Source organism: Zea mays, unplaced genomic scaffold (genome assembly GCF_902167145.1).
Source record: "Zea mays cultivar B73 unplaced genomic scaffold, Zm-B73-REFERENCE-NAM-5.0 scaffold_390, whole genome shotgun sequence".
NCBI classification, from domain to species: Eukaryota; Viridiplantae; Streptophyta; class Magnoliopsida; order Poales; family Poaceae; genus Zea; species Zea mays.
In genome coordinates, this window is record NW_023367026.1 from 7,789 (window position 1) to 34,689 (window position 26,901).

Below are 26,901 nucleotides of genomic sequence, written 5' to 3' on the forward strand. Positions count from 1 at the left end.
TGGATTTCTGGTGGAGACCATTTCTTGGTCAAAAATCCGTACGTGTTAGCCTTCGGTATTATTGAAAATGGTCGTTCATGGCTATTTTCGACAAAAATGGGGGTTGTGTGGCCATTGATCATCGACCAGACGCTCATACACCTCACCCCACATATGTTTCCTTGCCATAGATCACATTCTTGGATTTCTGGTGGAGACCATTTCTTGGTTAAAAACTCGTACGTGTTAGCCTTCGGTATTATTGAAAATGGTCATTCATGGCTATTTTCGGCAAAATGGGGGTTGTGTGGCCATTGATCATCGACCAGAGGCTCGTACACCTCACCCCACATATGTTTCCTTGCCATAGATCACATTCTTGGATTTCTGGTGGAGACCATTTCTTGGGCAAAAATCCGAATGTGTTAGCCTTTGGTATTTTTGAAAATGGTCATTCATGGCTATTTTCGACAAAAATGGGGGTTGTGTGGCCATTGATCATCGACTAGAGGCTCATACACCTCACCCCACATATGTTTCCTTGCCATAGATCACATTCTTGGATTTCTGGTGGAGACCATTTCTTGGTCAAAAACTCGTACGTGTTAGCCTTCGGTATTATTGAAAATGGTCGTTCATGGCTATTTTCGGCAAAATGGGGGTTCTGTGGCCATTGATCATCGACCAGAGGCTCGTACACCTCACCCCACATATGTTTCCTTGCCATAGATCACATTCTTGGATTTCTGGTGGAGACCATTTCTTGGTCAAAAATCCGTAGGTGTTAGCCTTCGGTATTATTGAAAATGGTCGTTCATGGCTATTTTCGGCAAAATGGGGGTTCTGTGTCCATTGATCATCGACCAGAGGCTCGTACACCTAACCCCACATATGTTTCCTTGCCATAGATCACATTCTTGGATTTCTGGTGGAGACCATTTCTTGGTCAAAAATCCGTAGGTGTTAGCCTTCGGTATTATTGAAAATGGTCATTCATGGCTATTTTCGGCAAAATGGGGGTTGTGTGGCCATTGATCGTCGACTAGAGGATCATACACCTCACCCCACATATGTTTCCTTGTCGTAGGTCACATTCTTGGATTTTTGGTGGAGACCATTTCTTGGTCAAAAATCCGTAGGTCTTAGCCTCTAGTATTATTGAAAATGGTCGCTCATGGCTATTTTCATAAAAAATGGGGGTTGTGTGGCCATTGATCATCGACCAAGCCATGAACGACCATTTTCAAAAATACCAAAGGCTAACACGTACGGATTTTTGACCAAGAAATGGTCTCCACCAGAAATCCAAGAATGTGATCTATGGCAAGGAAACATATGTGGGGTGAGGTTTATGAGCCTCTAGTCGATGATAAATGGCCACACAACCCCCATTTTTTATGAAAATAGCCATGAGCGACCATTTTCAATAATACTAGAGGCTAACACCTACAAATTTTAGACCAAGAAATGGTCTCCACCAAAAATCCAAGAATGTGATCTATGGCAAGGAAACATATGTGGGGTGAGGTGTATGAGCGTCTGGTCGATGATCAATGGCCACACAACCCCCATTTTTGTCGAAAATAGCCATGAACGACCATTTTCAATAATACCGAAGGCTAACACCTACGGATTTTTGACCAAGAAATGGTCTCCACCAGAAATCCAAGAATGTGATCTATGGCAAGGAAACATATGTGGGGTGAGGTGTATGAGCCTCTGGTCGATGATCAATGGCCACACAACCCCCATTTTTGTCGAAAATAGCCATGAACGACCATTTTCAATAATATCGAAGGCTAACACCTACGGATTTTTGACCAAGAAATGGTCTCCACCAGAAATCCAAGAATGTGATCTATGGCAAGGAAACATATGTGGGGTGAGGTGTATGAGCCTCTGGTCGACGATCAATGGCCACACAACCCTAATTTTTGTCGAAAATAGCCATGAACGACCATTTTCAATAATACCGAAGGCTAACACGTACGAGTTTTTAACCAAGAAATGGTTTCCACCAGAAATCCAAGAATGTAATCTATGGCAAGGAAACATATGTGGGGTGAGGTGTATGAGCCTCTGGTCGACGATCAATGGCCACACAACCCTATTTTTTGTCGAAAATAGCCATGAACGACCATTTTCAATGACACTGAAGGCTAACACCTACGGATTTTTGACCAAGAAATGGTCTCCACCATAAATCCAAGAATGTAATCTATGGCAAGGAAACATATGTGGGGTGAGGTTTATGAGCCTCTGGTCGAAGATCAATGGCCACACAACCCCCATTTTTGTCGAAAATAGCCATGAATGACCATTTTCAAAAATACCAAAGGCTAACACCTACGGATTTTTGCCCAAGAAATGGTCTCCACCAGAAATCCAAGAATGTGATCTATGGCAAGGAAACATATGTGGGGTGAGGTGTATGAGCCTCTGGTCGACGATCAATGGCCACACAACCCTAATTTTTGTCGAAAATAGCCATGAACGACCATTTTCAATGACACTGAAGGCTAACACCTACGGATTTTTGACCAAGAAATGGTCTCCACCATAAATCCAAGAATGTGATCTATGGCAAGGAAACATATGTGTAGTGAGGTGTATGAGCCTCTGGTCGAAGATCAATGGCCACACAACCCCTATTTTTGTCGAAAATAGCCATGAATGACCATTTACAATAATACCGAAGGCTAACACCTACGGATTTTTGACCAAGAAATGGTCTCCACTAGAAATCCAAGAATGTGATCTATGGCAAGGAAACATATGTGGGGTGAGGTGTACGAGCCTCTGGTCGATCATCAATGGCCACACAACCCCCATTTTTGTCGAAAATAGCCATGAACGACCATTTTCAATGACACTGAAGGCTAACACCTACGGATTTTTGACCAAGAAATGGTCTCCACCAGAAATCCAAGAATGTGATCTATGGCAAGGAAACATATGTGGGGTGAGGTGTACGAGCCTCTGGTCGATGATCAATGGCCACACAACCCCCATTTTGCCGAAAATAGCCATGAACGACCATTTTCAATAATACCGAAGGCTAACAAGTACGAGTATTTAACCAAGAAATGGTCTCCACCAGAAATCCAAGAATGTGATCTATGGCAAGGAAACATATGTGGGGTGAGGTTTATGAGCCTCTAGTCGATGATAAATGGCCACACAACCCCCATTTTTTATGAAAATAGCCATGAGCGACCTTGAAAATAGCCATGAGCGACCATTTTCAATAATACTAGAGGCTAACACGTACGGATTTTAGGCCAAGAAATGGTCTCCACCAGAAATCCAAGAATGTGATCTACGACAAGGAAACATATGTGGGGTGAGGTGTATGAGCCTCTGGTCGACGATCAATGGCCACACAACCCCCATTTTGCCGAAAATAGCCATGAACGACCATTTTCAATAATACCGAAGGCTAACACGTACGAGTTTTTGACCAAGAAATGGTCTCCACCCAAAATCCAAGAATGTGATCTATGGCAAGGAAACATATGTGGGGTGAGATTTATGAGCCTCTAGTCGATGATAAATGGCCACACAACCCCCATTTTGCCGAAAATAGCCATGAATGACCATTTTCGATAATACCGAAGGCTAACACCTACGGATTTTTGACCAAGAAATGGTCTCCACCAGAAATCCAAGAATGTGATCTATGGCAAGGAAACATATGTGGGGTGAGGTGTATGAGCCTCTGGTCGACGATCAATGGCCACACAACCCTAATTTTTGTCGAAAATAGCCATGAACGACCATTTTCAATGACACTGAAGGCTAACACCTACGAATTTTTGACCAAGAAATGGTCTCCACCATAAATCCAAGAATGTGATCTATGGCAAGGAAACATATGTGGGGTGAGGTGTATGAGCGTCTGGTCGATGATCAATGGCCACACAACCCCCATTTTTGTCGAAAATAGCCATGAACGACCATTTTCAATAATATCGAAGGCTAACACCTACGGATTTTTGACCAAGAAACGGTCTCCACCAGAAATCCAAGAATGTGATCTACGACAAGGAAACATATGTGGGGTGAGGTGTATGAGCCTCTGGTCGATGATCAATGGCCACACAACCCCCATTTTTGTCGAAAATAGCCATGAATGACCATTTACAATAATACCGAAGGCTAACACCTACGGATTTTAGACCAAGAAATGGTCTCCACCAGAAATCCAAGAATGTGATCTATGGCAAGGAAACATATGTGGGGTGAGGTGTATGAGCGTCTGGTCGATGATCAATGGCCACACAACCCCTATTTTTGTCGAAAATAGCCATGAACGACCATTTTCAATAATACCGAAGGCTAACACCTACGGATTTTTGACCAAGAAATGGTCTCCACCAGAAATCCAAGAATGTGATCTATGGCAAGGAAACATATGTGGGGTGAGGTGTATGAGCCTCTGGTCGACGATCAATGGCCACACAACCCTAATTTTTGTCGAAAATAGCCATGAACGACCATTTTCAATGACACTGAAGGCTAACACCACCGAATTTTTGACCAAGAAATGGTCTCCACCATAAATCCAAGAATGTGATCTATGGCAAGGAAACATATGTGGGGTGAGGTGTATGAGCGTCTGGTCGATGATCAATGGCCACACAACCCCCATTTTTGTCGAAAATAGCCATGAACGACCATTTTCAATAATATCGAAGGCTAACACCTACGGATTTTTGACCAAGAAATGGTCTCCACCAGAAATCCAAGAATGTGATCTACGACAAGGAAACATATGTGGGGTGAGGTGTATGAGCCTCTGGTCGACGATCAATGGCCACACAACCCCCATTTTCGCCGAAAATAGCCATGAATGACCATTTTCAAAAATACCAAAGGCTAACACGTACGGATTTTTGACCAAGAAATGGTCTCCACCAGAAATCCAAGAATGTGATCTATGGCAAGGAAACATATGTGGGGTGAGGTGTATGAGCCTCTGGTCGATGATCAATGGCCACACAACCCCCATTTTTGTCGAAAATAGCCATGAATGACCATTTACAATAATACCGAAGGCTAACACCTACGGATTTTTGACGAAGAAATGGTCTCCACCAGAAATCCAAGAATGTGATCTATGGCAAGGAAACATATGTGGGGTGAGGTGTATGAGCCTCTGGTCGATGATCAATGGCCACACAACCCCCATTTTTGTCGAAAATAGCCATGAACGACCATTTTCAATAATACCGAAGGCTAACACGTACGAGTTTTTGACCAAGAAATGGTCTCCACCAAAAATCCAAGAATGTGATCTATGGCAAGGAAACATATGTGTAGTGAGGTGTACGAGCCTCTGGTCGATGATCAATGGCCACACAACCCCCATTTTTGTCGAAAATAGCCATGAATGACCATTTTCAATAATACCGAAGGCTAACACCTACGGATTTTTGACCAAGAAATGGTCTCCACCAGAAATCCAAGAATGTGATCTATGGCAAGGAAACATATGTGGGGTGAGGTGTACGAGCCTCTGGTCGATGATCAATGGCCACAGAACCCCCATTTTGCCGAAAATAGCCATGAACGACCATTTTCAATAATACCGAAGGCTAACACGTACGAGTTTTTGACCAAGAAATGGTCTCCACCAAAAATCCAAGAATGTGATCTATGGCAAGGAAACATATGTGTAGTGAGGTGTACGAGCCTTTGGTTGATGATCAATGGCCAAACAACCCCCATTTTTGTCGAAAATAGCCATGAATGACCATTTTCAATAATACCGAAGGCTAACACCTACAGATTTTTGACCAAGAAATGGTCTCCACCAGAAATCCAAGAATGTGATCTATGGCAAGGAAACATATGTGGGGTGAGGTGTACGAGCCTCTGGTCGATGATCAATGGCCACACAACCCCCATTTTGCCGAAAATAGCCATGAACGACCATTTTCAATAATACCGAAGGCTAACACGTACGAGTTTTTAACCAAGAAATGGTCTCCACCAGAAATCCAAGAATGTGATCTATGGCAAGGAAACATATGTGGGGTGAGGTTTATGAGCCTCTAGTCGATGATAAATGGACACACAACCCCCATTTTTTATGAAAATAGCCATGAGCGACCTAGAAAATAGCCATGAGCGACCATTTTCAATAATACAAGAGGCTAACACCTACGGATTTTAGACCAAGAAATGGTCTCCACCAGAAATCCAAGAATGTGATCTATGGCAAGGAAACATATGTGGGGTGAGGTGTATGAGCGTCTGGTCGATGATCAATGGCCACACAACCCCTATTTTTGTCGAAAATAGCCATGAACGACCATTTTCAATAATACCGAAGGCTAACACCTACGGATTTTTGACCAAGAAATGGTCTCCACCAGAAATCCAAGAATGTGATCTATGGCAAGGAAACATATGTGGGGTGAGGTGTATGAGCCTCTGGTCGACGATCAATGGCCACACAACCCTAATTTTTGTCGAAAATAGCCATGAACGACCATTTTCAATGACACTGAAGGCTAACACCTACGGATTTTTGACCAAGAAATGGTCTCCACCAGAAATCCAAGAATGTGATCTACGACAAGGAAACATATGTGGGGTGAGGTGTATGAGCCTCTGGTCGACGATCAATGGCCACACAACCCCCATTTTGCCGAAAATAACCATGAATGACCATTTTCAATAATATCGAAGGCTAACACCTACGGATTTTTGACCAAGAAATGGTTTCCACCAGAAATCCAAGAATGTGATCTACGACAAGGAAACATATGTGGGGTGAGGTGTATGAGCCTCTGGTCGACGATCAATGGCCACACAACCCCCATTTTGCCGAAAATAGCCATGAATGACCATTTTCAATAATACCGAAGGCTAACACGTACGAGTTTTTAACCAAGAAATGGTTTCCACCAGAAATCCAAGAATGTAATCTATGGCAAGGAAACATATGTGGGGTGAGGTTTATGAGCCTCTAGTCGATGATAAATGGCCACACAACCCCCATTTTTTTATGAAAATAGCCATGAGCGACCTTGAAAATAGCCATGAGCGACCATTTTCAATAATACTAGAGGCTAACACCTACGGATTTTAGACCAAGAAATTGTCTCCACCAGAAATCCAAGAATGTGATCTATGGCAAGGAAACATATGTGGGGTGAGGTGTATGAGCGTCTGGTCGATGATCAATGGCCACACAACCCCCATTTTTGTCGAAAATAGCCATGAACGACCATTTTCAATAATACCGAAGGCTAACACGTACGAGGTTTTAACCAAGAAATGGTTTCCACCAAAAATCCAAGAATGTAATCTATGGCAAGGAAACATATGTGGGGTGAGGTGTATGAGCCTCTGGTCGATGATCAATGGCCACACAACCCCCATTTTTGTCGAAAATAGCCATGAGCGACCATTTTCAATAATACCGAAGGCTAACACCTACGGATTTTAGGCCAAGAAATGGTCTCCACCAGAAATCCAAGAATGTGATCTATGACAAGGAAACATATGTGGGGTGAGGTGTATGAGCCTCTGGTCGATGATCAATGGCCACACAACCCCCATTTTTGTCGAAAATAGCCATGAACGACCATTTTCAATAATACCGAAGGCTAACACGTACGAGTTTTTGACCAAGAAATGGTCTCCACCAAAAATCCAAGAATGTGATCTATGGCAAGGAAACATATGTGGGGTGAGATTTATGAGCCTCTAGTCGATGATAAATGGCCACACAACCCCCATTTTTTTTATGAAAATAGCCATGAGCGACCATTTTCAATAATACTAGAGGCTAAGACCTACTGATTTTTGACCAAGAAATGGTCTCCACCAGAAATCCAAGAATGTGATCTATGGCAAGGAAACATATGTGGGGTGAGGTGTATGAGCCTCTGATCGATGATCAATGGCCACACAACCCCCATTTTGCCGAAAATAGCCATGAATGACCATTTTCAATAATACTGAAGGCTAACACGTACGAGTTTTTAACCAAGAAATGGTTTCCACCAGAAATCCAAGAATGTGATCTATGGCAAGGAAACATATGTGGGGTGAGGTGTACGAGCCTCTGGTCGATGATCAATGGCCACACAACCCCCATTTTTTATGAAAATAGCCATGAGCGACTATTTTCAATAATACTAGAGGCTAAGACCTACGGATTTTAGACCAAGAAATGGTCTCCACCAGAAATCCAAGAATGTGATCTATGGCAAGGAAACATATGTGGGGTGAGGTGTATGAGCGTCTGGTCGATGATCAATGGTGTGGCCATTGATCATCGACCAGAGGCTCATACACCTCACCCCACATATGTTTCCTTGCCATAGATCACATTCTTGGATTTCTGGTGGAGACCATTTCTTGGTCAAAAATCCGTAGGTGTTAGCCTTCGGTATTATTGTAAATGGTCATTCATGGCTATTTTCGACAAAAATGGGGGTTGTGTGGCCATTGATCATCGACCAGATGCTCATACACCTCACCCCACATATGTTTCCTTGTCATAGATCACATTCTTGGATTTCTGGTGGAGACCATTTCTTGGTTAAAAACTCGTACGTGTTAGCCTTCGGTATTATTGAAAATGGTCGTTCATGGCTATTTTCGGCAAAATGGTGGTTGTGTGGCCATTGATCATCGACCAGAGGCTCGTACACCTCACCCCACATATGTTTCCTTGCCATAGATCACATTCTTGGATTTCAGGTGGAGACCATTTCTTGGTTAAAAACTCGTACGTGTTAGCCTTCGGTATTATTGAAAATGGTCGTTCATGGCTATTTTCGGCAAAATGGGGGTTGTGTGGCCATTCATCATCGACCAGAGGCTCATAAACCTCACCCCACATATGTTTCCTTGCCATAGATTACATTCTTCGATTTCTGGTGGAAACCATTTCTTGGTTAAAAACTCGTACGTGTTAGCCTTCGGTATTATTGAAAATGGTCATTCATGGCTATTTTCGGCAAAATGGGGGTTGTGTGGCCATTGATCATCGACCAGAGGCTCGTACACCTCACCCCACATATGTTTCCTTGCCATAGATCACAGTTCTTGGATTTCTGGTGGAGACCATTTCTTGGTCAAAAATCCGTACGTGTTAGCCTTTGGTATTTTTGAAAATGGTCATTCATGGCTATTTTCGACAAAAATGGGGGTTGTGTGGCCATTGATCATCGACTAGAGGCTCATACACCTCACCCCACATAGGTTTCCTTGCCATAGATCACATTCTTGGATTTCTGGTGGAGACCATTTCTTGGTCAAAAATCCGTAGGTGTTAGCCTTCGGTATTATTGAAAATGGTCATTCATGGCTATTTTTCGACAAAAATGGGGGTTGTGTGGCCATTGATCATCGACCAGATGCTCATACACCTCACCCCACATATGTTTCCTTGCCATAGATCACATTCTTGGATTTCTGGTGGAGACCATTTTCTTGGTCTAAAATCCGTAGGTGTTAGCCTCTAGTATTATTGAAAATGGTCGCTCATGGCTATTCTCAAGGTCGCTCATGGCTATTTTCATAAAAAATGGGGGTTGTGTGGCCATTTATCATCGACTAGAGGCTCATAAACCTCACCCCACATATGTTTCCTTGCCATAGATTACATTCTTGGATTTCTGGTGGAGACCATTTCTTGGTTAAAAACTCGTACGTGTTAGCCTTCGGTATTATTGAAAATGGTCATTCATGGCTATTTTCGGCAAAATGGGGGTTGTGTGGCCATTGATCGTCGACCAGAGGCTCATACACCTCACCCCACATATGTTTCCTTGCCATAGATCACATTCTTGGATTTCTGGTGGAGACCATTTCTTGGTCAAAAATCCGTAGGTGTTAGCCTTCGGTATTATTGTAAATGGTCATTCATGGCTATTTTCGACAAAAATGGGGGTTGTGTGGCCATTGATCATCGACCAGAGGCTCATACACCTCACTACACATATGTTTCCTTGCCATAGATCACATTCTTGGATTTATGGTGGAGACCATTTCTTGGTCAAAAATCCGTAGGTGTTAGCCTTCAGTGTCATTGAAAATGGTAGTTCATGGCTATTTTCGACAAAAATTAGGGTTGTGTGGCCATTGATCGTCGACCAGAGGCTCATACACCTCACCCCACATATGTTTCCTTGCCATAGATCAAATTCTTGGATTTCTGGTGGAGACCATTTCTTGGTCAAAAATCCGTAGGTGTTAGCCTTCGGTATTATTGAAAATGGTCGTTCATGGCTATTTTCGACAAAAATGGGGGTTGTGTGGCCATTGATCATCGACCAGACGCTCATACACCTCACCCCACATATGTTTCCTTGCCATAGATCACATTCTTGGATTTCTAGTGGAGACCATTTCTTGGTTAAAAACTCGTACGTGTTAGCCTTCGGTATTATTGAAAATGGTCATTCATGGCTATTTTCGGCAAAATGGGGGTTGTGTGGCCATTGATCATCGACCAGAGGCTCGTACACCTCACCCCGCATATGTTTCCTTGCCATAGATCACATTCTTGGATTTCAGGTGGAGACCATTTCTTGGTTAAAAATCCGTACGTGTTAGCCTTTGGTATTTTTGAAAATGGTCATTCATGGCTATTTTCGACAAAAATGGGGGTTGTGTGGCCATTGATCATCGACTAGAGGCTCATACACCTCACCCCACATATGTTTCCTTGCCATAGATCACATTCTTGGATTTCTGGTGGAGACCATTTCTTGGTAAAAAATCTGTAGGTGTTAGCCTTCGGTATTATTGAAAATGGTCGTTCATGGCTATTTTCGACAAAAATGGGGGTTGTGTGGCCATTGATCATCGACCAGACGCTCATACACCTCACCCCAGCATATGTTTCCTTGCCATAGATCACATTCTTGGATTTCTGGTGGAGACCATTTCTTGGTCTAAAATCCGTAGGTGTTAGCCTCTAGTATTATTGAAAATGGTCGCTCATGGCTATTTTCAAGGTCGCTCATGGCTATTTTCATAAAAAATGGGGGTTGTGTGGCCATTTATCATCGACTAGAGGCTCATAAACCTCACCCCACATATGTTTCATTGCCATAGATTACATTCTTGGATTTCTAGTGGAAACCATTTCTTGGTTAAAAACTCGTACGTGTTAGCCTTCGGTATTATTGAAAATGGTCATTCATGGCTATTTTCGGCAAAATGGGGGTTGTGTGGCCATTGATCGTCGACCAGAGGCTCATACACCTCACCCCACATATGTTTCCTTGTCGTAGATCACATTCTTGGATTTCTGGTGGAGACCATTTCTTGGTCAAAAATCCGTAGGTGTTAGCCTTCGATATTATTGAAAATGGTCATTCATGGCTATTTTCGGCAAAATGGGGGTTGTGTGGCCATTGATCGTCGACCAGAGGCTCATACACCTCACCCCACATATGTTTCCTTGTCGTAGATCACAGTCTTGGATTTCTGGTGGACACCATTTCTTGGTCAAAAATCCGTAGGTGTTAGCCTTCGATATTATTGAAAATGGTCGTTCATGGCTATTTTCGACAAAAATGGAGGTTGTGTGGCCATTGATCATCGACCAGAGGCTCATACACCTCACCCCACATATGTTTCCTTGCCATAGATCACATTCTTGGATTTCTGGTGGAGACCATTTCTTGGTCAAAAATCCGTAGGTGTTAGCCTTCGGTATTATTGAAAATGGTCGTTCATGGCTATTTTCGACAAAAATGGGGGTTGTGTGGCCATTGATCATCGACCAGACGCTCATACACCTCACCCCACATATGTTTCCTTGCCATAGATCACATTCTTGGATTTCTGGTGGAGACCATTTCTTGGTCTAAAATCCGTAGGTGTTAGCCTCTAGTATTATTGAAAATGGTCGCTCATGGCTATTTTCAAGGTCGCTCATGGCTATTTTCATAAAAAATGGGGGTTGTGTGGCCATTTATCATCGACTAGAGGCTCATAAACCTCACCCCAGATATGTTTCCTTGCCATAGATTACATTCTTGGATTTCTGGTGGAAACCATTTCTTGGTTAAAAACTCGTACGTGTTAGCCTTCGGTATTATTGAAAATGGTCATTCATGGCTATTTTCGGCAAAATGGGGGTTGTGTGGCCATTGATCGTCGACCTAGAGGCTCATACACCTCACCCCACATATGTTTCCTTGTCGTAGATCACATTCTTGGATTTCTGGTGGAGACCATTTCTTGGTCAAAAATCCGTAGGTGTTAGCCTTCGATATTATTGAAAATGGTCATTCATGGCTATTTTCGGCAAAATGGGGGTTGTGTGGCCATTGATCGTCGACCAGAGGCTCATACACCTCACCCCACATATGTTTACTTGTCGTAGATCACATTCTTGGATTTCTGGTGGAGACCATTTCTTGGTCAAAAATCCGTAGGTGTTAGCCTTCGATATTATTGAAAATGGTCGTTCATGGCTATTTTCGACAAAAATGGGGGTTGTGTGGCCATTGATCATCGACCAGAGGCTCATACACCTCACCCCACATATGTTTCCTTGCCATAGATCACATTCTTGGATTTCTGGTGGAGACCATTTCTTGGTCAAAAATCCGTAGGTGTTAGCCTTCGGTATTATTGAAAATGGTCGTTCATGGCTATTTTCGACAAAAATGGGGGTTGTGTGGCCATTGATCATCGACCAGACGCTCATACACCTCACCCCACATATGTTTCCTTGCCATAGATAACATTCTTGGATTTCTGGTGGAGACCATTTCTTGGTCTAAAATCCGTAGGTGTTAGCCTCTAGTATTATTGAAAATGGTCGCTCATGGCTATTTTCAAGGTCGCTCATGGCTATTTTCATAAAAAATGGGGGTTGTGTGGCCATTGATCGTCGACCAGAGGCTCATACACCTCACCCCACATATGTTTCCTTGCCATAGATCACATTCTTGGATTTCTGGTGGAGACCATTTCTTGGTCAAAAATCCGTAGGTGTTAGCCTTCGGTATTATTGAAAATGGTCGTTCATGGCTATTTTCGACAAAAATGGGGGTTGTGTGGCCATTGATCATCGACCAGACGCTCATACACCTCACCCCACATATGTTTCCTTGCCATAGATCACATTCTTGGATTTCTGGTGGAGACCATTTCTTGGTCTAAAATCCGTAGGTGTTAGCCTCTAGTATTATTGAAAATGGTCGCTCATGGCTATTTTCAAGGTCGCTCATGGCTATTTTCATAAAAAATGGGGGTTGTGTGGCCATTTATCATCGACTAGAGGCTCATAAACCTCACCCCACATATGTTTCCTTGCCATAGATTACATTCTTGGATTTCTGGTGGAAACCATTTCTTGGTTAAAAACTCGTACGTGTTAGCCTTCGGTATTATTGAAAATGGTCATTCATGGCTATTTTTGGCAAAATGGGGGTTGTGTGGCCATTGATCATCGACCAGAGGCTCGTACACCTCACCCCACATATGTTTCCTTGCCATAGATCACATTCTTGGATTTCTGGTGGAGACCATTTCTTGGTCAAAAATCCGTACGTGTTAGCCTTTGGTATTTTTGAAAATGATCATTCATGGCTATTTTCGACAAAAATGGGGGTTGTGTGGCCATTGATCATCGACTAGAGGCTCATACACCTCACCCCACATATGTTTCCTTGCCATAGATCACATTCTTGGATTTCTGGTGGAGACCATTTCTTGGTCAAAAATCCGTAGGTGTTAGCCTTCGGTATTATTGAAAATGGTCATTCATGGCTATTTTCGACAAAAATGGGGGTTGTGTGGCCATTGATCATCGACCAGACGCTCATACACCTCACCCCACATATGTTTCCTTGCCATAGATCACATTCTTGGATTTCTGGTGGAGACCATTTCTTGGTCTAAAATCCGTAGGTGTTAGCCTCTAGTATTATTGAAAATGGTCGCTCATGGCTATTTTCAAGGTCGCTCATGGCTATTTTCATAAAAAAATGGAGCTTGTGTGGCCATTTATCATCGACTAGAGGCTCATAAACCTCACCCCACATATGTTTCCTTGCCATAGATTACATTCTTGGATTTCTGGTGGAGACCATTTCTTGGTTAAAAACTCGTACGTGTTAGCCTTCGGTATTATTGAAAATGGTCATTCATGGCTATTTTCGGCAAAATGGGGGTTGTGTGGCCATTGATCGTCGACCAGAGGCTCATACACCTCACCCCACATATGTTTCCTTGCCATAGATCATATTCTTGGATTTCTGGTGGAGACCATTTCTTGGTCAAAAATCCGTAGGTGTTAGCCTTCGGTATTATTGTAAATGGTCATTCATGGCTATTTTCGACAAAAATGGGGGTTGTGTGGCCATTGATCATCGACCAGAGGCTCATACACCTCACTACACATATGTTTCCTTGCCATAGATCACATTCTTGGATTTATGGTGGAGACCATTTCTTGGTCAAAAATCCGTAGGTGTTAGCCTTCAATGTCATTGAAAATGGTCGTTCATGGCTATTTTCGACAAAAATTAGGGTTGTGTGGCCATTGATCGTCGACCAGAGGCTCATACACCTCACCCCACATATGTTTCCTTGCCATAGATCACATTCTTGGATTTCTGGTGGAGACCATTTCTTGGTCAAAAATCCGTAGGTGTTAGCCTTCGGTATTATTGAAAATGGTCGTTCATGGCTATTTTCGACAAAAATGGGGGTTGTGTGGCCAGTTGATCATCGACCAGACGCTCATACACCTCACCCCACATATGTTTCCTTGCCATAGATCACATTCTTGGATTTCTGGTGGAGACCATTTCTTGGTTAAAAACTCGTACGTGTTAGCCTTCGGTATTATTGAAAATGGTCATTCATGGCTATTTTCGGCAAAATGGGGGTTGTGTGGCCATTGATCATCGACCAGAGGCTCGTACACCTCACCCCACATATGTTTCCTTGCCATAGATCACATTCTTGGATTTCTGGTGGAGACCATTTCTTGGTTAAAAATCCGTACGTGTTAGCCTTTGGTATTTTTGAAAATGGTCATTCATGGCTATTTTCGACAAAAATGGGGGTTGTGTGGCCATTTATCATCGACTAGAGGCTCATACACCTCACCCCACATATGTTTCCTTGCCATAGATCACATTCTTGGATTTCTGGTGGAGACCATTTCTTGGTAAAAAATCCGTAGGTGTTAGCCTTCGGTATTATTGAAAATGGTCGTTCATGGCTATTTTCGACAAAAATGGGGGTTGTGTGGCCATTGATCATCGACCAGACGCTCATACACCTCACCCCACATATGTTTCCTTGCCATAGATCACATTCTTGGATTTCTGGTGGAGACCATTTCTTGGTCTAAAATCCGTAGGTGTTAGCCTCTAGTATTATTGAAAATGGTCGCTCATGGCTATTTTCAAGGTCGCTCATGGCTATTTTCATAAAAAATGGGGGTTGTGTGGCCATTTATCATCGACTAGAGGCTCATAAACCTCACCCCACATATGTTTCATTGCCATAGATTACATTCTTGGATTTCTGGTGGAAACCATTTCTTGGTTAAAAACTCGTACGTGTTAGCCTTCGGTATTATTGAAAATGGTCATTCATGGCTATTTTTGGCAAAATGGGGGTTGTGTGGCCATTGATCGTCGACCAGAGGCTCATACACCTCACCCCACATATGTTTCCTTGTCGTAGATCACATTCTTGGATTTCTGGTGGAGACCATTTCTTGGTCAAAAATCCGTAGGTGTTAGCCTTCGATATTATTGAAAATGGTCATTCATGGCTATTTTCGGCAAAATGGGGGTTGTGTGGCCATTGATCGTCGACCAGAGGCTCATACACCTCACCCCACATATGTTTCCTTGTCGTAGATCACATTCTTGGATTTCTGGTGGAGACCATTTCTTGGTCAAAAATTAGTAGGTGTTAGCCTTCGATATTATTGAAAATGGTCGTTCATGGCTATTTTCGACAAAAATGGAGGTTGTGTGGCCATTGATCATCGACCAGAGGCTCATACACCTCACCCCACATATGTTTCCTTGCCATAGATCACATTCTTGGATTTCTGGTGGAGACCATTTCTTGGTCAAAAATCCGTAGGTGTTAGCCTTCGGTATTATTGAAAATGGTCGTTCATGGCTATTTTCGACAAAAATGGGGGTTGTGTGGCCATTGATCATCGACCAGACGCTCATACACCTCACCCCACATATGTTTCCTTGCCATAGATCACATTCTTGGATTTCTGGTGGAGACCATTTCTTGGTCTAAAATCCGTAGGTGTTAGCCTCTAGTATTATTGAAAATGGTCGCTCATGGCTATTTTCAAGGTCGCTCATGGCTATTTTCATAAAAAATGGGGGTTGTGTGGCCATTTATCATCGACTAGAGGCTCATAAACCTCACCCCACATATGTTTCCTTGCCATAGATTACATTCTTGGATTTCTGGTGGAAACCATTTCTTGGTTAAAAACTCGTACGTGTTAGCCTTCGGTATTATTGAAAATTGTCATTCATGGCTATTTTCGGCAAAATGGGGGTTGTGTGGCCATTGATCGTCGACCAGAGGCTCATACACCTCACCCCACATATGTTTCCTTGTCGTAGATCACATTCTTGGATTTCTGGTGGAGACCATTTCTTGGTCAAAAATCCGTAGGTGTTAGCCTTCGATATTATTGAAAATGGTCATTCATGGCTATTTTCGGCAAAATGGGGGTTGTGTGGCCATTGATCGTCGACCAGAGGCTCATACACCTCACCCCACATATGTTTCCTTGTCGTAGATCACATTCTTGGATTTCTGGTGGAGACCATTTCTTGGTCAAAAATCCGTAGGTGTTAGCCTTCGATATTATTGAAAATGGTCGTTCATGGCTATTTTCGACAAAAATGGGGGTTGTGTGGCCATTGATCATCGACCAGAGGCTCATACACCTCACCCCACATATGTTTCCTTGCCATAGATCACATTCTTGGATTTCTGGTGGAGACCATTTCTTGGTCAAAAATCCGTAGGTGTTAGCCTTCGGTATTATTGAAAATGGTCGTTCATGGCTATTTTCGACAAAAATGGGGGTTGTGTGGCCATTGATCATCGACCAGACGCTCATACACCTCACCCCACATATGTTTCCTTGCCATAGATCACATTCTTGGATTTCTGGTGGAGACCATTTCTTGGTCTAAAATCCGTAGGTGTTAGCCTCTAGTATTATTGAAAATGGTCGCTCATGGCTATTTTCAAGGTCGCTCATGGCTATTTTCATAAAAAATGGGCGTTGTGTGGCCATTGATCGTCGACCAGAGGCTCATACACCTCACCCCACATATGTTTCCTTGCCATAGATCACATTCTTGGATTTCTGGTGGAGACCATTTCTTGGTCAAAATTCCGTAGGTGTTAGCCTTCGGTATTATTGAAAATGGTTGTTCATGGCTATTTTCGACAAAAATGGGGGTTGTGTGGCCATTGATCATCGACCAGACGCTCATACACCTCACCCCACATATATTTCCTTGCCATAGATCACATTCTTGGATTTCTGGTGGAGACCATTTCTTGGTCTAAAATCCGTAGGTGTTAGCCTCTAGTATTATTGAAAATGGTCGCTCATGGCTATTTTCAAGGTCGCTCATGGCTATTTTCATAAAAAATGGGGGTTGTGTGGCCATTTATCATCGACTAGAGGCTCATAAACCTCACCCCACATATGTTTCCTTGCTATAGATTACATTCTTGGATTTCTGGTGGAAACCATTTCTTGGTTAAAAACTCGTACATGTTAGCCTTCGGTATTATTGAAAATGGTCATTCATGGCTATTTTCGGCAAAATGGGGGTTGTGTGGCCATTGATCGTCGACCAGAGGCTCATACACCTCACCCCACATATGTTTCCTTGTCGTAGATCACATTCTTGGATTTCTGGTGGAGACCATTTCTTGGTCAAAAATCCATAGGTGTTAGCCTTCGATATTATTGAAAATGGTCGTTCATGGCTATTTTCGACAAAAATGAGGGTTGTGTGGCCATTGATTATCGACCAGAGGCTCATACACCTCACCCCACTTATGTTTCCTTGCCATAGATCACATTCTTGGATTTCTGGTGGAGACCATTTCTTGGTCAAAAATCCGTAGGTGTTAGCCTTCGGTATTATTGTAAATGGTCATTCATGGATATTTTCGACAAAAATGGGGGTTGTGTGGCCATTGATCATCGACCAGAGGCTCATACACCTCACCCCACATATGTTTCCTTGCCATAGATCACATTCTTGGATTTCTGGTGGAGACCATTTCTTGGTCAAAAATCCGTAGGTCTTAGCCTCTAATATTATTGAAAATGGTCGCTCACACTACAAAATGGCCCCCCCTTTAGCAATGCATATATGTGTTGGTACAAGCCTATATAAGCGTTGCTAGGGTCTATACCAACGCATAATTATGTGTTGCCTATACTGCCGTTGCTAGGGGCTACTGCAACGCTTGTACATACGTTGGTAAGTCATATAAATAAGCGTTGGTAAACTGCAACAGATTTTTATAAGATACAACAACACTTACATGTGTTGGTGCCGCCCAAGACCAGCTCGTTATCATAGGATGCTACAACGTTTAGTTTCGAGTTGTAGCAACATTTTTATCCGTTGCAAGCAATAAACCAATAAAAAATATTTGAATATTTTATTTTGAGGTTAAGATTACAACAAGCTGAGCAATGCACATTTGATATTTCTGGAATCATCCACACACACATGGCAAATAAGCAAAATATATATATTTAAAATCAATAGTTGCATTACAAAAAGTTGATCCATAGTTTCATATATAATTGCACACAACATGGAGACTCAGACTAAGCTGCTAATTAGAGGGTGCAGACGAGAAGAAAAAGGTTGTTCAACTGTGGACATTTTTTCTAGAAATTTGACCAGAGGCAATTATCCCTAGCGCTGGCGATGACAATCCTTTGAATGGAGGGGATAGCTAGGGGCATAGCAAAGCTCCACCTCCACAGTAAGTGCCGCAACATGGGAGCGCCAGGTTTATTACAAAGAAAGTTCGAAGTACATATTCATGCATCCTTAAATCTTTCGTTGCCACTGTGTTTTGCGCTGAGGATGGGCACAAGCACGTCTAAAGTTCCTTCAATTCACCCTTGCAAAAGAATTAGAGTACTCAATAAACATCATCGAAGAAGTATTTGACATGTTTTTTTGACAAATAAATAGAGACTAGAAGAAGGAAGCGCCCTACCAAGCGGATGTACCAGCCACTTATACACATACCTTAATTGAATATTTTCTCTATAAATAATAGGAAAGTACTCTATACCTTTGCACTTAATTGGTGCCTACTGTCTTGCTTTACCATCTCCATAAGCACTGTTTGCAGTTCATCAGCTCTGCAAAAGCAAAAGCAAGCAAGGAAAAAGGTAAAACAATAGTTCAATTAAAAAGAAAATATCCAACCTTCTTTCTGAGACCGTTACATGTCTAGCCCTATCTGGAGTTGACTGTCCAGTGGAGTGTCACCTGGTGCATCATAGTCATCAATTTAGACTTTAAAATACACATTCTATCAATTTTGTTGTCACGAAACAAATCATATTCCTTACAAAGCATGCATCTCATAGAATGCAAGAAAACAAAGAATAGTAAAAAATACAGATGAGTACACCACCTAACTTTTTAAATTATATTTCCTATTAAGTGTCAAAATTTCTATCAAATCACTTGGTGAACCCTTAGAAGATACTCGTGTTGTCAAGAAGTTTCTAAGAGTTGTGCCATCCCAGTTCAATCAAGTTGCTGTCTCAATCGAGATGTTCTGTGATGTCAAGACACTTTCAGTTGAAGACCTAGTTGGAAGGATTCAGGCAGCTGAAGATCGGTTTGAAGACAAACTGGAGCAAGTCACAGACAAAGCAGGAAGACTGCTACTAGCTGAAGAGGAATGGTTGGAGAAACACAAGCAAAGGTTTCAGTCCAATTCACACAAGAACAGTAATAGTGGAGGGACAAACCAGTGGAAGGCAAAGGTTTCTAACAAATCTGAAGGTGCTAGCTCCAGTACTCCTCACAAGGTCAAATTGACATCACAAGGAACACCCAGAAGAAAAGGGAGATGTAGAAACTGTGGCATCTATGGTCATTGGGCAGAAGACTGTAAAAGACCAAAAAGAGATAAGAAGGATCACAAACAGCAGGAGGCAAATGTTGTAGTTGGAGATGTGGAGAATGCAACACTACTCTTCGCTGAGGTGCAAGACTCATTAGCTGGAACTTCTCAGGAAATACACCTGTCTGAAGAAAAAGTAGTGCCTGCAGTCTGTTCAGATGAAGTCTGGGTATTAGACACTGGAGCTAGTAACCACATGACAGGCACCAAGTCTACACTTACTCAACTTGATGACACTGTCAGTGGGTCAGTGAAGTTTGGTGATGGGTCTACTGTCAAAATCTGTGGACTAGGTTCGGTGGTGATGAAAACCAAACAAGGTGACCACAAGGTACTCACTAGTGTGTACTACATTCCACAATTGAAAAGCAACATAATTAGTCTTGGACAACTAGAGGAAGCAGGCTATGACATCAGACTATTTGCTGGTAGACTGAAAGTATTTGATCCAGAGTATAACCTGTTGGTCAGTGCACCTCGCACTGGGAACAGACTGTACACAGTACAGTTGAGTGTGATACCTCCAGTTTGTTTGCTGTCAAAGCTAGATGATGCAGCTTGGCTATGGCATTCAAGATTTGGTCACCTGAATTTTAAAGCTCTAAGAAATTTGGGAGTGAAAGGAATGGTAGAAGGGATGCCAGTTGTGGACAGACTTGAGCAAGTTTGTGATGCATGTACTTTGGGAAAGCAGCACAGAGCACCTTTTCCAAAGACATCGCTTTACAGGGCAAAGAGGGGTCTAGAATTGTTTCATGCTGATCTATGTGGCCAGATTAGACCACAAACAGTAGGTGGAAACCTCTATTTCCTATTAGTAGTTGATGATTTCAGCAGGTTTATGTGGATTGAACTCCTGAAGACAAAAGGTGAAGCTTGGTCATGTCTGATCAAGATCAAGCAAAGAGCAGAAGTAGAGCTAGAAAGCAAGTTGAAAGCCTTGAGGACAGATAGAGGAGGAGAGTTCAATTCAAGGATGTTCACTACATTTTGTACTGAACAAGGCATAAAACACTTCACCACAACACCCTATACTCCTCAACAAAATGGGGTTGTTGAACGAAGAAATCAGTCAGTTGTCGAAATGGCTAGATGTCTACTAAAAGGCAGGAGTGTGCCACCTAGATTCTGGGGTGAAGCAGTCACTACAGCTGTATATCTTCTAAACAGGTCTCCTACGAAAAGTGTCACAGGGATGACCCCCTATGAAGCTTGGTATGGGAAGAAGCCTTATGTCAGTCACTTGAAGACTTTTGGCTGTGTAGGACATGTAAAGAAGGTTGGCCCTGGTATTGAAAAATTATCAGACAGATCTGCTAGAATGGTAATGGTGAGGTATGAGCCAGGATCAAAAGGGTACAGGATGTATGATCCCTCTACTAACAAACTTGTGATTAGCAGAGATGTTAAGTTTGAAGAGGGAATGGGATGGAATTGGGGAGAACTGCAGGATAGTCAAAATACTCAGTTGCGTGATGAAAATTCAGAAACTACAGTCCTTCAGTTTCAGTTTAATGCTCCTGATGAAGCAATCCAAGACCCAACAACATCTGATCAAGTTGGTGAGAATTCGGGGGGGGGATCATCTGCCACCTCCCTCACCACTGACTCCACAGGTGCAGCCTTCAACATCAGCTTCAGGTTCAGCTGCAAACAACCTTCAAAATTCTGATAACACTGAAAGTTCAGGCATGGTTCCACTGAGATACAGGAATTTATCAGACTTGTTTGATGCTACAGAAGAGATTCATGACATCGAAAACAGTCTGATGTGTATGCTTGCTGTTGATAAACCAGTGTCTGTTGAAAGTGCTTTAGTAGATCCGAATTGGAGAGTAGCTATGAACTCAGAATTACAAGCAATAGAAGCTAACAAGACATGGAGTTGGTCAGAACTGCCAAATGGACAGAAAGTCATAGGACTGAAGTGGGTTTTTAAACTCAAGAAGAATGCAGCAGGAGAAGTTGTAAAACATAAGGCTAGACTTGTTGCAAAGGGATATTCCCATAGAGAAGGGATAGACTTTGATGATGTGTTTGCTCCAGTTGCCAGATTGGAAACAGTAGAGTCCTACTTGCTCTAGCAGCACATGGTAACTGGCAGATTCATCACATGGATGTAAAAACAGCTTTCTTGAATGGTGATTTGAGAGAGGAAGTATATGTGTCCCAGCCACCAGGCTTCCAAGATCCAGAGAAGGTTAAGAAGGTCCTGAAATTACACAAGGCCCTATATGGTTTGAAACAGGCACCCAGGGCTTGGAATACAAAATTGGATAGTGAACTGATCTCTTTGGGTTTTGAAAAATGCAGTGTGGAACATGCTGTTTACAGAAAGGGAGCTGGTGACTCCCTTTTGGTGGTGGGAGTATATGTTGATGATCTCATAATCTGTGGACCATCAGTAGTAAAAATAGAAGAAGTCAAGAGGCAGATGATGCACACTTTCAACATGAGTGACCTTGGTTTGCTGAGTTACTACTTGGGCATGGAAGTTACACAGAAGGTGGGTGAGATATTAATCAGTCAAAGTTCATATGCAGCAAAGATCTTGAGCTGTGTCACATGACTGGTTGCAACCCCACTAATACTCCTATGGAACAATGAATAAAACTCACTGCTGCTAAGAAAGGGACTGAAAAGGATGTTACTAGATACAGGAGTGTGAATGGTAGTCTGAGATACCTAGTGAACACAAGACCTGACTTATCCTTTGCTGTTGGACTTGTGAGCAGGTTCATGGAAGGTCCTAACAAAGAGCACTGGACAGCAATTAAAAGAATTGTGAGGTATATAGCAGGAACACTGAACTATGGGATAAAACTCAAGAAAGGGGGAAATTGTGAACTAACTCTGCTAGGATACACAGACAGTGATTGCTCTGGTGATTTAGTACACAGGAAGAGTACCTCAGGTATTTTATTTTTCTTGGGGTCAAACCCAGTGACCTGGTCCTCTCAAAAGCAAAAAGTAGTTGCCTTGTCATCCTGTGAAGCTGAATATATTGCAGCAGCTCTGGGTGTTTGTCAGGGAGTGTGGTTGAGTACCTTGCTTGCTGATATAATGAAGGAGGAAGTAAAGAAATTCAGTCTGTTGATTGACAACAAGTCAGCCATAGAGTTGAGCAAAAACCCAGTTTACCACGACAGGAGCAAACACATTGACACTCGCTACCATTATATTCGAGATTGTATTCAAAAGGGCGTTGTGGATGAAATGATAACAGATTTAATAAGTTGGCGCCAATATCTAGAGTATGAAATGATAACAGAGAACTGCAATAGCATTCCTAAAAAAATAAAGAGAAAGCTTTCATAACAGAAATTCAGTCAAGAATGGCAACAGGTGGACCAATTGCAGAACTAATAGAAGTAACCTGTTTGTCAACACAATAAATCCAGCTTTCTGAAATAATTAACATACCTTGAGCAGCATTGACAGGACCTTGTACGCTCTCTTTTGAATCAAAGAGTCGTTGTCCTATAAACAAAAAAATTATGGTAAACTAAACTTAGATTCATGGTTACATGAAAAACACAATCTTAACTTGCATTAAACCATATATGTACCTTAATTGCAGGTTTCACATAACTGAACAACACATTGATAGACTTTGCTGCTACACCAAACATCAATGAACATGCAAAATCCAAAAGTAGAGCCCTGGAATTCAAGTCAAGGCTTAAGATCAACATTAGAATTTGATCGAAATTACATGATATACCTGCAATAATCCAATAGCTTTTAAGAGAGAGCATCCAAAATTTTAGAAGTCTTAGACATTCCCAAGTACAGCTTTAACTGGACCTTAAGCCAAAACAGAATTAGATAGAAGATGTGAACCTGTAATGCATGTAACAATCCCTCCTAGTGAGCTCCAGCCATCCTTGTCGTCTTTCCTGAAGAAGTGTTATATGTAGTATGGGGATAGATCACGGATGACAGTAGGGTTCCACTTGAATATGTTGTAATGCTAATCATTCCAACATCTAAACATATCTGAATCTAACAGAACAATACCAACGAAGTGTGGGAAAAACCTAGATCGAATGGAAGCAGAAAGACCTGCAATTTTTGTACAGGCAACACATGAGCACCTGAAGTGAAAGGTCTAATCCTTAGAGTTACACTATATTAGCATGTATGAGTAGTTCAGATTTTAGTTAGGGTGCAAATTTGGGCATACAAAAAGGCACAAAAAAATGAATTCAAATAAAAACTACCTCAGTCTTGCTGGCAACTGTTTGAAATAAACCTCTCAGAGGGGACATTAATCATAAAAAACACAAAAATAGTCAGCCCTGATAGGCACATCAGAAACCAGAGCATTTCTAGCAAAAGGTTGTGTATGAGCAGTAACACTAACAGAGAGCTCCACTATATTAAAATTGAGGTGTAGGTCATTTCTTTCATTTTCATAATGACCAGAGCTTCTAGTTTTAGGTTACTTAAGCCAAGGCATAGTTTTTAGGTCTCAATGGATTAAATTAAACAGTCCCCATCTGTCTACACATAATGCCTTTATGCTAGTGGAAGCAGGTTCTCACACACGCATGAAAAATCAATACCAAGCAAGTCTGAAGCCTGTCTTGTGAAAAGGTGCAATGCAGTGAGGGGATCACCTTCAGCGCCACCATCATTTGGTGCTGGCCCCACTGTATTGACAGCAGCCAAAGTATCTCCGTTCAGGGGATTCAGCAACTCAACCTACACCAAATCACACGATAATTGGCAAATTGCAAGAGGTGAGCGCCTCAATTCCAAAGAGCAGCAGCTACTCACCACGCCGTTCTTCCTCGCCACAGCCAAAACCTGCAGCAGAGCAGCAATTAGAGTCACGCCTTTGATTATCAGCAAATCTGGTAAAGCCTCAGTCGGCAAGGAGGCACGGAAAGGGATGCTCACGGGGTCGGTGGCACGATCGGCGAGGGAGGCAGTGACGATGGCGCAGGAGGCGTTGGGTGCGCCCCACGTCTCCACGACCTTGGCGGATGCGCGGATGCCTTCCCTCGGCGGATGCGAGGGCGGGCAGATGGCGTTGAGGGAGGGATGCGCTGGGGCGGATGGCGAGGAGGGCATGTGCCGCAATCCACCGATGCCCAGATGCGGCAGCGGCGACCTGTGGAGGCGGGGCGGGCTCGACATCCGCGACATCGGCCTAGGAGGACGCCATGGCGGCGGGGTCTAGGAAGGGAGTGGGAGGGTTGATCTGCGTAGTGGGGGCTGTGACATCGGCCTCGGGATGCGGGCTTGGCGGGCGGGAGGGATGCGCGGGCGGTGCGGGGTGCGGCATGCGGCAGGGCGCGGGCGGGGCGGGGTGGGGCGCGAGCGGGGCGGGATGCGGCAGGGACGCCTACGTTAGGATTACAGAACAGATGGCCCCAGAGCTGGAGGTTGCTTTTAATAAATGAGAACATATTAATCAATATATTCCGCAGCAACGTATATTAAGTGTTTTGCATCCTATTTAAACAACAGATGCCACTTGCAACGCATATTAAGTGTTGCTACATCATAGTTAATGAACGGATGGTGCTAGTAACACATATTAAGCGTTGCCATCACCCTAATAACGTAACAAATGATGCTTGCAACGCATATTAAGCGTTGCCCGCTAATTTTTTACAACACATAAAACCATGTGTTGCTACGGATGCGTTGCTATAGGGGGGTTTGTGTTGTAGTGTCATGGCTATTTTCAAGGTCGCTCATGGCTATTTTCATAAAAAATGGGGGTTGTGTGGCCATTTATCATCGACTAGAGGCTCATAAACCTCACCCCACATATGTTTCCTTGCCATAGATTACATTCTTGGATTTCTGGTGGAAACCATTTCTTGGTTAAAAACTCGTATGTGTTAGCCTTCGGTATTATTGAAAATGGTCATTCATGGCTATTTTCGGCAAAATGGGGGTTATGTGGCCATTGATCGTCGACCAGAGGCTCATACACCTCACCCCACATATGTTTCCTTGTCGTAGATCACATTCTTGGATTTCTGGTGGAGACCATTTCTTGGTCAAAAATCTGTAGGTGTTAGCCTTCGATATTATTGAAAATGGTCGTTCATGGCTATTTTCGACAAAAATGGGGGTTGTGTGGCCATTGATCATCGACCAGAGGCTCATACACCTCACCCCACATATGTTTCCTTGCCATAGATCACATTCTTGGATTTCTGGTGGAGACCATTTCTTGGTCAAAAATCCGTAGGTGTTAGCCTTCGGTATTATTGAAAATGGTCGTTCATGGCTATTTTCGACAAAAATGGGGGTTGTGTGGCCATTGATCATCGACCAGACGCTCATACACCTCACCCCACATATGTTTCCTTGCCATAGATCACATTCTTGGATTTCTGGTGGAGACCATTTCTTGGTCTAAAATCCGTAGGTGTTAGCCTCTAGTATTATTGAAAATGGTCGCTCATGGCTATTTTCAAGGTCGCTCATGGCTATTTTCATAAAAAATGGGCGTTGTGTGGCCATTGATCGTCGACCAGAGGCTCATACACCTCACCCCACATATGTTTCCTTGCCATAGATCACATTCTTGGATTTATGGTGGAGACCATTTCTTGGTCAAAATTCCGTAGGTGTTAGCCTTCGGTATTATTGAAAATGGTTGTTCATGGCTATTTTCGACAAAAATGGGGGTTGTGTGGCCATTGATCATCGACCAGACGCTCATACACCTCACCCCACATATATTTCCTTGCCATAGATCACATTCTT

General features: G+C 42.8%; 1 long non-coding RNA gene across 1 annotated transcript; it reads right to left on the minus strand.

The window, feature by feature from the left end:
- Positions 1 to 24,820: 24,820 nt before the first annotated feature.
- Positions 24,821 to 25,157, minus strand: LOC118475030 (uncharacterized). The gene is made up of 3 exons (XR_004854551.1): positions 25,072 to 25,157; positions 24,949 to 24,978; positions 24,821 to 24,873 (listed from the first exon to the last, which is right to left on the minus strand). It is a non-coding gene; the product is annotated as an uncharacterized lncRNA (long non-coding RNA).
- Between the last annotated feature and the right edge of the window lie 1,744 nt (positions 25,158 to 26,901).